The following is a 13,813-nucleotide window of genomic DNA, read 5'->3' on the forward strand; positions in this document are numbered from 1 at the left end:
TCTGTATAGCCTGTGGTTCTAAACTTTGCCTATGTAGGAATATCCCACTACAGCTCACTTTCACCACATCACAAAGACAAGTACATGGCTAATTTTGCCACCCACATACTGGCGGCTGCCCATTGTCTAATTGCCAAGACATAAAAACAGAGTGACCCAGTTGCAATTCTTCCCTGAAATCCTACCCCTTTTATATAACATAGAGGACATTACTTGCCATTTATGGGATGACAAAAATAACAAATTTCACCTCCACTAGACTCCTTGGCTCTCATCACAGATAGGACCTTCCACCCCTTACCATATTTCCCATACAATAACCCACAATCTGTACCTGGTAGCCCTTGTGGTTCATTTACGTCGTCCTCCATGCAGACAACACAAAACACACCTCTCTGAAAACATTCTAATGTACTCTCTAAGATGCTATCAGAAATGGTGTTGGATTTGTACAGATCAAAGATTAAATGGAGCAGCAGCAGCGGCTGCCTCTGGGCTGCAGCGCTGACCAAAGACTGCAGGGGGGAGCCGGCGAGTACATATAAACGTTCATGTAAAGTTGTATGTAACATATGTGCTGGCTTCCTTACCCAAGGATCAGCCGCAGCATGGGACACAGGCACACTGTGCACAGCCTGTCTGTCATCAATAAGCCCGTCCCAGACTCCTGTGAAACCAGCCAATGGGAGCAAAAACTTCACAATAAAACATCAGAGTACCCCCATTGCCCAGTCATTATGACATACCTTGCCTCACTTGCAGCAAACGCCCTTGAGTCCTGCCAGTTGGCTGCAACTGCCCCACCCACCATCACACAGACCAGATTACTGTAGCCTTTTTTACTACACCAAAGAGTACAATGATACACCCCCTCACACACACACACACACACACACACACACACACACACACACACACACACACACACACACACACACACACACTCCCATTGCTCAGCTAGAATGCTGCAGCTATCCTGCCATGGGAGGCATTTGATATGCCGGCTGTCGGGATCCCGGCGCTCACCATACTGACACCGGAATACTGACAGCCGGCATACCGACAACTACTCTTCCTGGAGGAAGAATAAATAGCATGGTGAGTATAGCGCGCCACCGTGCCCGCATCGTGGTGATCGCAGTGAGCCCACAAGGATCTCTTTTGCGCTGACCACCATGCCTGCATGCCGGCTGTTGGGATCCCGGCACCGGTATGCTGGGCTCTGGCATAACATACTACACCCTCCTTCACACTGGCCTGTTCACTGCAACTATCTTCGCCTCTACCATATTATATATTTTATTTAGGAGGGAAAGTAGCCACACCTCCCTGATGTGACCACACCCTGAGTACCAGGACCAGCTCAGCTCTCAGTGAACTTGCTCATGCATTGTACTTTTGTGGTGTGAAAAAGAAGCATATTTGGTACGAAACTGTGGGGCCGATTCAGACCTGATTGCTAGGCTTAGTTAAAAGATAATCCTATATTGGAAAATCAATACAGGTGCTTTAGTATATAAAACCACACTATTAATAATTAAAATGCTGCTCTCAAAAGGTATTCTGTTATACCTAAAGTACCAAAATTATTTATAGACAACTCTAATAGAGAGCGCAAAAATATATAATAAAAACAATTTATTGTTCTACACAACATATATTTGTATTCAATTGAACATATATATCAGAGCTAGAGAGCCACAACCCAATCAAAAGAGATCCTAGGTCATATAATATATACCATATAATTGATATGTAGTATATTGGGATAGAAATGTTAATACAGTCCCTTTCCAATTCTGTAGTAATGACTCCGGTATTATCCAAATGAAAAAGGAGTTCCTTAATGTCCAAGACAAGTATTAAACAGCTGAGTCCCGGTTATTGTGTAAAGTGCCTATTATGCTGTAAATTTTGCCCATTCGATGGTGCCAGTATTAGTGCAATAATGCGCAATATTTCACCAAAGGAAAAGTACCTTTTACTTCTTTATCAACGTAATTTATAACACCCCTCTGCCGTTATTAGGGTATATTCTCACCATACGTGCTGTTCCTATTGCCGTGTCCTATTGTGCAAGGACAAAGCGGCTGTAGCGGCTGTGGATGTTTAACGTTGGTGCCCAGTCCTATCGCACAAGGACCAAACGGCACTTGAAGAAGTGGCAGCAAGCCGGGCTGTGAATAACAATCGGTGAGGCGCACCTATGTCCGCGCTGGCAATCTTTGATATAGCTGGATAAAAATGTCCTGGGTGTGGGGAAAGTGGTATTGCGGCTCCGTATCTCAGATCCTTGACGCGTTTCTCCGACTTAGCTAGTGTCGGTTTCTTCTAAAGAAACCGACACTAGCTAAGTCGGAGAAACGCGTCAAGGATCTGAGATACGGAGCCGCAATACCACTTTCCCCACACTCAGGACATTTTTATCCAGCTATATCAAAGATTGCCAGCGTGGACATAGGTGCGCCTCACCGATTGTTATTCACAGCCCGGCTTGCTGCCACTTCTTCAAGTGCCGTTTGGTCCTTGTGCGATAGGACCGGGCACCAACGTTAAACATCCACAGCCGCTACAGCCGCTTCGTCCTTGCACAATAGGACACGGCAATAGGAACAGCACGTATGGTGAGAATATACCCTAATAACGGCAGAGGGGTGTTATAAATTACGTTGATAAAGAAGTAAAAATTACTTTTCCTTTGGTGAAATATTGCACATCATTGCACTAATACTGGCACCATCGAATGGGCAAAATTTACAGCATAATAGGCACTTTACACAATAACCGGGACTCAGATGTTTAATACTTGTCTTGGACATTAAGGAACTCCTTTTTCATTTGGATAATACCGGAGTCATTACTACAGAATTGAAAAGGGACTGTATTAACATTTCTTTCCCAATATACTACATATCAATTATATGGTATATATTATATGATCTAGTATCTCTTTTGATTGGGTTGTGGCTCTCTAGCTCTGATATACAGTATATGTTCAATTGAATACAAATATATGTTGTGTAGAACAATAAATTGTTTTTATTATATATTTTTGCGCTCTCTATTAGAGTTGTCTATAAATAATTCTGATCGCTAGGCTGCGTTTTCTCGGGATCCGGTCTGAAGATTGACACTGTCTAGGTCAACAATGTTTAGGTCGACCACTATAGGTCGACAGTCACTAGGTCGACAGGGTTGGAAGTTCGACAGGGTTTCTAGGTCGACATGTGCTAGGTCGACAGGTCAAAAGGTCGACATGAGGTTTTTTTAAAATAATATTTTTTTGTACTTTTCATACTTAACGATCCACGTGGACTATGATTGGAACGGTAATCTGTGCCGAGCAAAGCGGTAGCGGAGTGAGGCACCTTGCCCGAAGCATGGCGAGCAAAGCGAGCCACGCGAGGGGACACGGTGCACTAATTGGGGTTCCCGGTCACTCTACGAAGAAAACAACAACAAAAAACCCTGATGTCGACCTTTTGACCTGTTGACCTAGCACATGTCGACCTAGAAACCCTGTCGACCTTCCAATCCTGTCGACCTAGTGACTGTCGACCTATAGTGGTCGACCTAAACATTGTCGACCTAGACATTGTCGATCTAATGATCCACACCCGTTTTCTCACAGCCTGCTGAGTAAGTCCTGGGCTGCGCAGAGACTGCACAAAATCAGTTTGTGGTGCGCAGCTCTGCTATACATGCGATCGCACACTTGCACAGCTAAAATACACTCTCCCTGTAGGCGGCGACTATCCGATCGCATGGCTGCAAAAATCGCTGCCCAGCGATCAGGTCTGAATTACCCCCTGTGGCAGGATACATGGCGTAACTTAGTTGCATATTCTGTGGTGTACCAAATGGGACTGTTTGGTGTGATTTGGGGATACGTTATTGAGGAAAGGAAATATCTGTGGTGAAAAGGTAATTTTTCATCCTTTTTTGTGCCAAATTCCAGTGGGGTACTAAAGACAACCTGGAAACTAATTTCTTAAAAATACTAATAGTTGAACACATTATGGGCCCTCATTCCGAGTTGTTCGCTTGCAAGCTGCTTTTAGCAGCATTGCACATGCTAAGCCGCCGCCTTCTGGGAGTGAATCTTAGCTTAGCAAAATTGCGAACGAAAGATTCTCTAAATTGCGATTAGAAATTTCTTTGCAGTTTCTGAGTAGCTCGAGACTTACTCTGCCACTGCGATCAGTTCAGTCAGTTTCGTTCCTGGTTTGACGTCACAAACACACCCAGCGTTCGCCCAGGCACTCCCCCGTTTCTCCAGCCACTCCCGCGTTTTTCCCAGAAACGGCAGCGTTTTTTCACACACTCCCATAAAACGGCCAGTTTCCGCCCAGAAACACCCACTTCCTGTCAATCACATTACGATCATCAGAACGAAGAAAAAACCTCGTAATGCCGTGAGTAAAATACCAAACTTAATAGCAAATTTATTTGGCGCAGTCGCACTGCGGACATTGCGCATGCGCCTTAGCGACTAATCGCTCTGTTGCGGTAAAAAAATAACGAGCGATCAACTCGGAATGACCACCATGGTTCCAATTTTAAAGATTGCATAATTTTATAGGGGGGGAGGGGAGTTCTAATATAATTTTAAATGAGTGCTATAAAATCAGGTATATAATAAATGGAATGAAAACCAAAATGAGCTCCATCATTTACATAAATTCCCAATAAAATTGAGCATAAAAGCAGCAGTTTAAACATTGAAAATATCCATAGGGTAAAACCAGCTTGGCGTGTTCGCTATTTCAGAGTATTTCTGATATGGGGGGGGGGAAATAAGATTTGTTTCTAAACCACAAAATATTATATGTATAATATTGAATAGAAACACAAAAATGTGATAAATAATAAATGTTAGGAAATATTTATAGATCAGTATTAGGTAATTTTAAGTTGCTATGTATGAAATCAAGAAACAATATATAGTATTTTCAAAACATTTGAATATATTCTCCAATATGAAAGCACAATCTTTCTTAAACCACAACATCAAATTTACTTTAGTAGATTAAAGAAACAATAAAAAAAATCCCCTCAAAAAACAGTACTGTACCGTCGCAATAATGTGAAAATTGGCTTGGTCCTGAGCGGGAAAACTTGCCAGACATAAAGTTATTAAAGCAGTTTTACTAATAGACTCATTTAAAAAAAATGTGACAAAATAACTAAAAAGATGTTAATGTTTTTGCAAAGTTAAACCGTCTACTAAACACAACTCATCTGTCTTCACTCCTTGGTGTCAGTGTCTTGTTCTGCCCATTGGGATTGGAGTTAGCTGACACCTGACGCTTGAGTGATTTCTGTTATTAAGGGTCATTTATTACTACAAAACCAGTGGACCTGCAATGCTGCTAGCGTAGTTTAATTTATATCTTAAATCAATAATGAGTATGAGAGGAGTGACATGTCATTTCTGTGTGTTTGAAGCTTTTTAATACAGTGTAGTTGAAGCATGACTAAAAATATGCTGTATACAGGGATGAACTGGGGCTCCGAATCAGCCCTGGCATTTGTGAATGCGCGCACGTTCTAGGGGGGTGCGGACAAGATGCACGGGGCGTGCAACGAGTCAGAGGGGTGTGGACTCGCAGAACACCCCCATTTACATAGAAATGCACGGTTTGGGAGGGGAGTAAATGACGCAGCACATGGGGGCGTGTTACGAGTCAGGGGGTGTGGACTCAATGCACGCCCCCATTTGCATGGTTTGGGTGGCCAAATCAGAGATTGGGCACACTGGGCACGGCCTTCCTGGCTCTCTGTGGGACCGGACCAGCCCTTCTTGCATATGCTAGAATTGTATACAATAACTGCAACTGGATGGTGTGGTGTGCTGTTACATTATTAGGTTAGGGACGAGACCAGAGCTTCGGGACTTCAGAGATAGGGGTGAATACCCAGTGGCACAGAGGGAGGGGGCGAAGAGTACTACTTACCCGGGCTCCTGAAAGGCCCCAAGGCAACAGCTCCCCTGACCAGAGTATACCTGTGGCCGTCGCCATCTTCCTGATGATATCTTTGGGAAGATGGCACCGCACATTCAAGGTAAAGAGTGCCAGAGTCTTTGCTCTCTAGTGGCCAGCATCATCTTCCCAAAAATCACTGGGAAGATGGCACTGGCCAGGGAGGATGGACCTGCTTCCTGACCATGGGGGTCATTCCGAGTTGTTCGCTCGCAAGCTGCTTTTAGCAGCTTTGCACACGCTAAGCCGCCGCCTACTGGGAGTGAATCTTAGCTTATCAAAATTGCGAACGAAAGATTAGCAAAATAGCGAATAGACACTTCTTAGCAATTTCTGAGTAGCTCCAGACTTACTCGGCATCTGCGATCAGTTCAGTGCTTGTCGTTCCTGGTTTGACGTCACAAACACACCCAGCGTTCGCCCAGACACTCCTCCGTTTCTCCAGCCACTCCCGCGTTTTTCCCAGAAACGGTAGCGTTTTTTCGCACACACCCATAAAACGGCCTGTTTCCGCCCAGAAACACCCACTTCCTGTCAATCACATTACGATCACCAGAACGAAGAAAAAAACCTCGTAATTCCGTGAGTAAAATACCTAACTTAATAGCAAATTTACTTGGCGCAGTCGCACTGCGGACATTGCGCATTCGCATTAGCGACTAATCGCTCCGTTGCGAGAAAAAATACAGAGCGAACAACTCAGAATGACCCCCCAAGTAAGGTATGAATGAGCGTCAACTTGCCCACTCTTTGAAGATATGCCCCCTTCCCCTCGCTGGGGCTCTGCTTGGCTCTCTACACACGGAGAATACCATGAGACCTCAGAGATAATGGAGAAGGCAAGTCTTTTTGCGGGAGAAAGTGTTCCATGCTTTATGCTCTCCCACAAAACATGAAGCTCATTGTATTGTACCACAAAATTAAGTCTTGTATCTTGGTTCAAAACAAGGTTGTGTGTGAGCCTACTTGGCAATTAGTAATTTGTCTAACTCCTGCCATCAATTTGTACAAACTTTCGACTTGGCCCACAAATCCATGTGCTTCACCATAAAACAAGGAACCCTTTTACAAAAGTGAGTGTAATCACAAAGTAGCCCTTGTGTTTGCGTTTTGTCTTTTTCCAGCTTTGTGAAAATAGTCCTTTAGCAAGCATATAAACAAAATGATCAACCTATAATATCTGTACCATTATGACCATTATGGTAGTAGAGGCAGAATGGGACCATCCAGCATACGTTGAGTTCATTGAGGATATACTGTATACATGAAAAGTCTAGCAAATCCACTGGAGACTGGACCTACCTAATGAAAATTGGATGCAACCGCAACAACCCCCTCCCTTCCTCCAAGCACACACATACTTTTTAGGAGATATTATTTGTGGGTATAGGAGGTGCAGATACATTCTGGATATGAATATGATACCAGAAGCACTATCTATCTGCTTCTGACTATGTACTGATCCTAGGTACAATAGCATTTCATTCATTAGCATAACAGCTGTGTCATTTCCACTTGGAATACTGCAGGTATGAAGTTTTTTTGTTTTTTTAAGCAATGGATCATCATACCTCCCGGGACACAATGCTCTGCTTCTGGACTTTTCTCTTAATTTATGATTACCAGCATCTGTGTTGAACAGGTTAATGGATAAGAAAGGTGTTTCAGCACAGGTGATGGCAATCATAAATTAAGAGAAAAGTCCAGAAACAGAGCATTCTGTCCCTACTGGAGAGGGTCATGTTGGGAGGTATGGATCATTACAATTTTGCACAATAACAGATAATCTATAGGCTATCTCCCATCAAGCCCTGAGGAAGAGGTTATACACCTCGAAACGCGTTGGCTATTGGACATCTACACGTTTGGCTATTGGACATCCACACTTCCGGATCCAGGACATTTGCGGATAGACTTCCACTGGTAAGCTTAGGAGCCAGAGCAGGGTGAAGTCTGGACCACCCTGCTGTATATACCACCTGCGGCTCCTTTGCTACCCTATGGGTACGATTTAATTCTGAGTTTGGGACATTTGTCCTTAGAAATATTTTATGCATGTTCAGTGGCGTAAGTTCGTCCCAGTCGCCCGGAGGCATGATAAATGTTGGTGCCCCCCTACATATATACACACACATACCATATGTAACTATCCGGCACTCAGGGTGAAAAGTAGTAGCGTGCTCAGGTACCTTTCCCAATAGTAATATACATACACATACAAAGTGGACGCACTCTAAGTCAGTCATTACAATAAAACAGACACCAGCATACCTTTATAGTACACCTACAGTGCTCCCTCACCCGCCAGCAGGTCTCCATGGAGATGCTTTGGCGCAGCGGTGTGCCGATATATATATAAAAAAACACACAAACACCTCATTCACTTAAACACACACACGCCGCTTTCACTTAAACACACACATGCCTTTCACTTAAAAACACACACATGCCTCTCACTTACACATGGCTCTTTCACTAACACATACATACCTCCTTCACTTAAAAACACACACACACACACACACCACTTTCACTTAAACACACACATGCCTCTCACTTACACACACACACACACACACACACACACACACCTCTCACTTACACACACACACACACACACACACACACACACACACACACATGCCTCTTTTACTTGAACACACAACTTTCTTTAAACACACACACACACACACACACACACACACACACACACACACACACACACACACCTCACTTAAAAACATGCAAACACAAAACACAGTGCTTCCAACATTTATTAAAGCTTGAGGCAAGTGCTGTCAGTGCCTACCTTTGGCTATCATCAGCCTGACGGAGGAGCAGAGAACTTCCCTCGGCTGGCTTGCTTAACTGGAAGGGCCCGGGAGGAGCCGCGCTCTGGAGCTCCCCTAGCTGCAGCCAGCTCTCTGTATATACAGGAGGCAGCTTCCCACTGACACAGCTCCTCCGTCTGTAAGAATCATTAAAAAAAAAATTAGCAACGGCAGTGGCGGAACTAAAGAATGGTGGGCCCAGGTGCAACAATATGCATTGGGCCCCCCTCCCATATTATAAATAGGTGACGCACATCACCCAGAAAATGTAGTTTTGTCTCACTGAGAAGGGTGTCACCATACAATAGTACTCTAAAGTCACATTGTGCCACACAGTAGAGATCCTTATACATGGTACATAACACAGCAGAGATCCTTATACACGTTACGTCACACAGTAGAGATTCTTATACACGTTACGTCACACAGTAGAGATCCTTATACACGTTACGTCACACAGTAGAGAGCATTATACACGTTACGCCACACATGAGAGAGCCTTATACACGTTACGTCACACAGTAGAGATCCTTATACACGTTACGTCACACAGTAGAGATCCTTATACACGTTACGTCACACAGTAGAGATCCTTATACACGTTACGTCACACAGTAGAGATTCTTATACACGTTACGTCACACTGTAGAGAGCATTATACACGTTACGCCACACATGAGAGAGCCTTATACACGTTACGTCACACAGTTGGGAGCCTTATACACGTTACGCCAGTGTCTAACTGATGTGCACACCAAGATTAACTACGAGGAATGTGAGCTAGATAGAAACAGATGTAGCCAGCCTAATTTTTGCCGTGATGCGTTGGTATGGGAATACGTATTGCGACAAGCTGCAGTGAACGCTGTGCTGCGCTAAGTTGCAGCCAACGTTCTCTCTATAGTGTATACACATTTCATAGACATGGGAACACTAGTCATGAGTGTGGCTACATCTGTAGATATGGATATACAGTATACTGTATATACACACACATAGTAAACACACACACAGCAAAATACATATACACACACACATCCATAGCAAAAACATACATACAAACACACACACACACACACACACACTACTAAACACACATATACATACACACCCATAGCAAAAAAATACAGTATACATACACCAATAGCAAAATACATACACACCCCCATAGCAAAACCACACACATACATCCCTAGCAAAACACATACACCCATAGCAAAACACACACAGCTAAATACATACACACACAGCCAGCATTTGCATGTGTGTACAACATACTTTTCACCTCCTGGCTCCTGTAAGGCTCCTCACTGCGGCTGAGCTGATGTCTCCCAGTCCTCACTCTCCACACACACTGCTGCCGTGACTGTCTCTCCTTCCTCCCCCTTCTCCCAGCATGCAGCGGTGGCAGAGACCAGGAGTCTGGAGGAAGCTGCAGCAGCGCGGTGCCGAGATGAAGGGTGATGAGCTCACCCTTCTCACTTGATGGCGCTGTGCGCTCACGTCCGGCGGCTTCCTCCTGTGTTAAGGCCTGCAGCGCAGCGTGTAATGAGTCAGTGTGACTCATTACACTGCTGCCGGCTGTGGGCCCCGCAAGTTCCGCCGCTGAGCAGCGGCGATCAGGCAGCGGGAGACAGTGGAGGAAATGTGCCCCCTGCCGGTCAGGAGCCCGGCGGCAGCCGACTCCACTGCCTCCCACAGTTCCGCCCCTGTGCATGTTTGTTTTATCTCATTGTATTAAATTTATTGTCATTTTTTTATATAATTGGATGACATTCATTTTGAGATATTTACTGATTATACGGGTTAAAAAAGTGAATCATCAGTAATTACTTCTGCACCCAGCCACTGAAAGGGGGCGCCCAGGTCACTCTATCATATATTCTCATATCTCCCTGGTAAGACTTTTGATTAATACTTAAGTTTATCTAGATGCAAATAACCTTTTGAAAAACCACTCACCAACCAATTATATATTTTTAAGAAAGGGATAAAACAATCATAGTATAAATACTGCAGCATAATATATAGTGAAATTGGGAATTTACTAAATACAAATCTAGGCAGTGTTGGGGCTATTCGTATTGAGATAAACAGCCATCCAAAAAAATACAAATCAATAGACCATCGGTCAAACACGACTATTATTTTATACAACACGGGAATTTACAAATAATTTGTAGTCTCGATCATTGCTGACAAAAGCCAAACACTGTTGGGAAACATACAATTCGTACAAAAATTTAACTTTCAAATAAACCAGCTTCTGGCTGGCGTGTTTAGATAGTCATGCACGGATCAGTGTAAAAGTGTCAGAAATAGTTAAAAATAAAAAATAAAAATTGCGTGGTGTCCCCCCTCGTAATCATAAACAGCCCCGGGCTCTTTGAGCTGGTCCTGGCTGTTTAAATACCGGGGGGAAATTGAGTAGGGTCCTCGAGTATTTAGACAACCAGTACCGGGCTCTTGGGCCAGTCCTGGTTCCAAAAATATGGGGGACAAAAGACGTAGGGGTCTCCCATATTTTTTAAACCAGCACCAGGCTCCACTAGCCAGGGAGGTGATACCGCAGCCGGGGGACACTTTTATATAGGTCCCTACAGCCAAAGCATCACTCCCCCCAACTAGTCACCCCTGGCCAGGATTCCCTGGGGGAATGGGGACCCCTTAAATCAAGGGTCCCGCCACCTCCAGGCACCCAAGGGCCAGGGGTGAAGCCCAAGGCATCCCTGGGCGGTGGATGGGGACTGATGGCCAAAATTGTGTAAAAATAAAGAATATTGGCTTTTGCTGCAGAACTACAAGTCCCAGCAAGCCTCCCCCACTTGCTGGTACTTGGAAAACCACAAGTACCAGCATGCGGGGAAATATCGGACCCGCTGGTACCTGTATTTCCACAACAAAATAAATACCCAAATAAAAACACAACACACACACACTGTGAAAGTATCCGTTTATTTACACATATATGCATACTTACCTAGTGTCCCACAGAGCCTATCGGTCCCCTAGTCAAGTAGAAACCCTTGGGGTACCTGTAAAAGAAAACCTAAATACTCACCTATTATCCAGTGAAGATCAGTCCTCTTCAGTCCAAGTAGGCATCCACAAGGTGAAAAAAAAATTAAAAACCCAATCCACGCCACCAAAGGGTATCCATGTTTACGCATGGAATCCCTTTCCCCGAATGCCGGGACCCCCCATGACTCCTGTCACTAGAGGACCCGGCAGCCAATCAGGGAGCGCCATGCTATAGCACTCTCCTGATTGGCTGTGTGCTCCTGGTCAATCAGGCAGAGCGCATTGGCTATAATGGAGGATCGCGGTCCTCCATTATAGTCAATGGTGGGAAAATTGCGGTCTGCGGCTAACCGGGAGGTTAATTGAGGTCACCTTCAAGAGTGACCTCAATTAACTTTGCGATTAGCCACAGACCGCAATTTTTTGGTACAGGTTTCAAAAATATGCGGGACCCCTACGTCTTTTGTCCCCGTATTTGTAACCTATAGTAGGAAGTTCATGCCCTGCAGTGGTGTCAGGTGATATGAGTAACTCTGTGTTTGCAGCAGTGGAGCAGCCACATCATTTTGGAAAGTAGGCTTGATCCTAAAGGGCAATACTTGGAGGAACTATCTCAGAGCATATGTGACTTGTGGACCAACAACAGGATAAGTAATGGATGGTACAAGCATGGTACTTGACAGAAACGCGTGTAGTATGGTATGCCGGTGGCCAGGCTCCCGGCGAACAGCATACCGGCACCGGAAGCCTGACCGGTGGCATACCGACAGCGTGGCGAGTGCAAATGAGCCCCTTGTGGGCTCGCTGTGCTCGCCATGCTGCGCTCACCACGCTGCGGGGACGGTGGCGCGCAACGCGCGTCATGCTATTTATTCTCCCTCCAGGGGGGTCGTGGACCCCCACGAGGGAGAAAACCTGTCGGTATGCCGGCTGTCGGGATTCCGGCGCCAGTATATTGTGCGCCGGGATCCCGACACTCGGCAACCTGAAGACCACCCTACAGAAACAATACATTTATGGTTATTAGTCTCTCTATATGCAATACATGGGTTATCTGCCTCAGGCACACTCTACTAGGAATAAAGGTGGTCATTCCGAGTTGATCGCTAGCTGCCGTTGTTTGCAGCATAGCGATCAGGCAAAAAAACTGCATTCCTGCGCATGTGTACGGGCCGCAGTGCGCACGCACAAAGTACTTTCACACAAAACTATGCTATTTTACTCAAGGTCTAGCGGCGCTTTTCTGTCGCACGGCTGATCGGGGAGTGATTGACAGGATAGGGGCATTTCTGGGAGGTAACTGAGCGTTTTCTGGGAGTGTGCTAAAAAACGCAGGCGTGCCTGGATAAACGGGGGAGTGGCTGGCCGAATGCAGGGCGTGTTTGTGACCAGTAGCAGATCTTGCCACGGGCAAGCAGGACTTTTGCCCGGGGCGCCACCTTCCGAAGGGCGTCGCGCCTTCCGGAGGGCGCCGCACCATGGCAAGATCCGCTACTGTGCCCCCCGCCGCTGTGCCCCCCGCTGTGCCCCCCGCCACTTTGCCCCCCGCTGGTCCCCCACTGTGAAGGGAACCAGACGCTATGCGTCTAGTTTCCCTTCGTGGAGGAGACCTTTGCTGTGCGGTGCACGATGACGTCATCGCGCACCGCACAGCATTGTGGCACAGACGCTAGGGGTCATAATTGACCTCTAGTGTCTATGCTGATCCGAGGAGAGGAGCGGCGCCGGCGGCTGTCTGCAGCGGTCTGGAATCTGGAGCGGGGATAGTAAGTATACTTTTTTTTTTCTCTTCCAGCGGCGCTACAGGGGGCACAAATGGGGGCGTAACTGACCACGCCCCCGTATGAAGCCACGCCCCTATTGTTTTGCCCGGGGCGCCACAAGGGCAAGAACCGTCCCTGTTTGTGACGTCAAAGCAGGAACTAAACTGTCTGCTGTGATCGCAAGATAGGAGTAGGTCTGGAGCTACTCTGAAAC

General features: G+C 45.7%; 1 protein-coding gene and 1 long non-coding RNA gene across 3 annotated transcripts in view; one reads left to right on the forward strand and one right to left on the reverse strand.

The window, feature by feature from the left end:
* The window catches only part of LOC135015726 (uncharacterized), a 35,251-nt gene extending 24,763 nt beyond the window's left edge, over nucleotides 1-10,488 (reverse strand). Inside the window, exons 1-2 of one of the 2 annotated variants that reach the window (XR_010213931.1) lie at nucleotides 10,094-10,488; nucleotides 8,794-8,952 (exon numbers count right to left, since the gene is read on the reverse strand). This is a non-coding gene — a long non-coding RNA (uncharacterized LOC135015726). The remainder of the gene's footprint in view (nucleotides 1-8,793; nucleotides 8,953-10,093) is intronic. The other variant, XR_010213925.1, reaches the window with a different exon arrangement.
* The window catches only part of SIAH3 (siah E3 ubiquitin protein ligase family member 3), a 177,137-nt gene that overhangs the window by 42,527 nt on the left and 120,797 nt on the right, over nucleotides 1-13,813 (forward strand). The window lies entirely within an intron of this gene.

This window comes from Pseudophryne corroboree, chromosome 2, assembly GCF_028390025.1.
Source record: "Pseudophryne corroboree isolate aPseCor3 chromosome 2, aPseCor3.hap2, whole genome shotgun sequence".
Lineage (NCBI taxonomy): Eukaryota > Metazoa > Chordata > Amphibia > Anura > Myobatrachidae > Pseudophryne > Pseudophryne corroboree.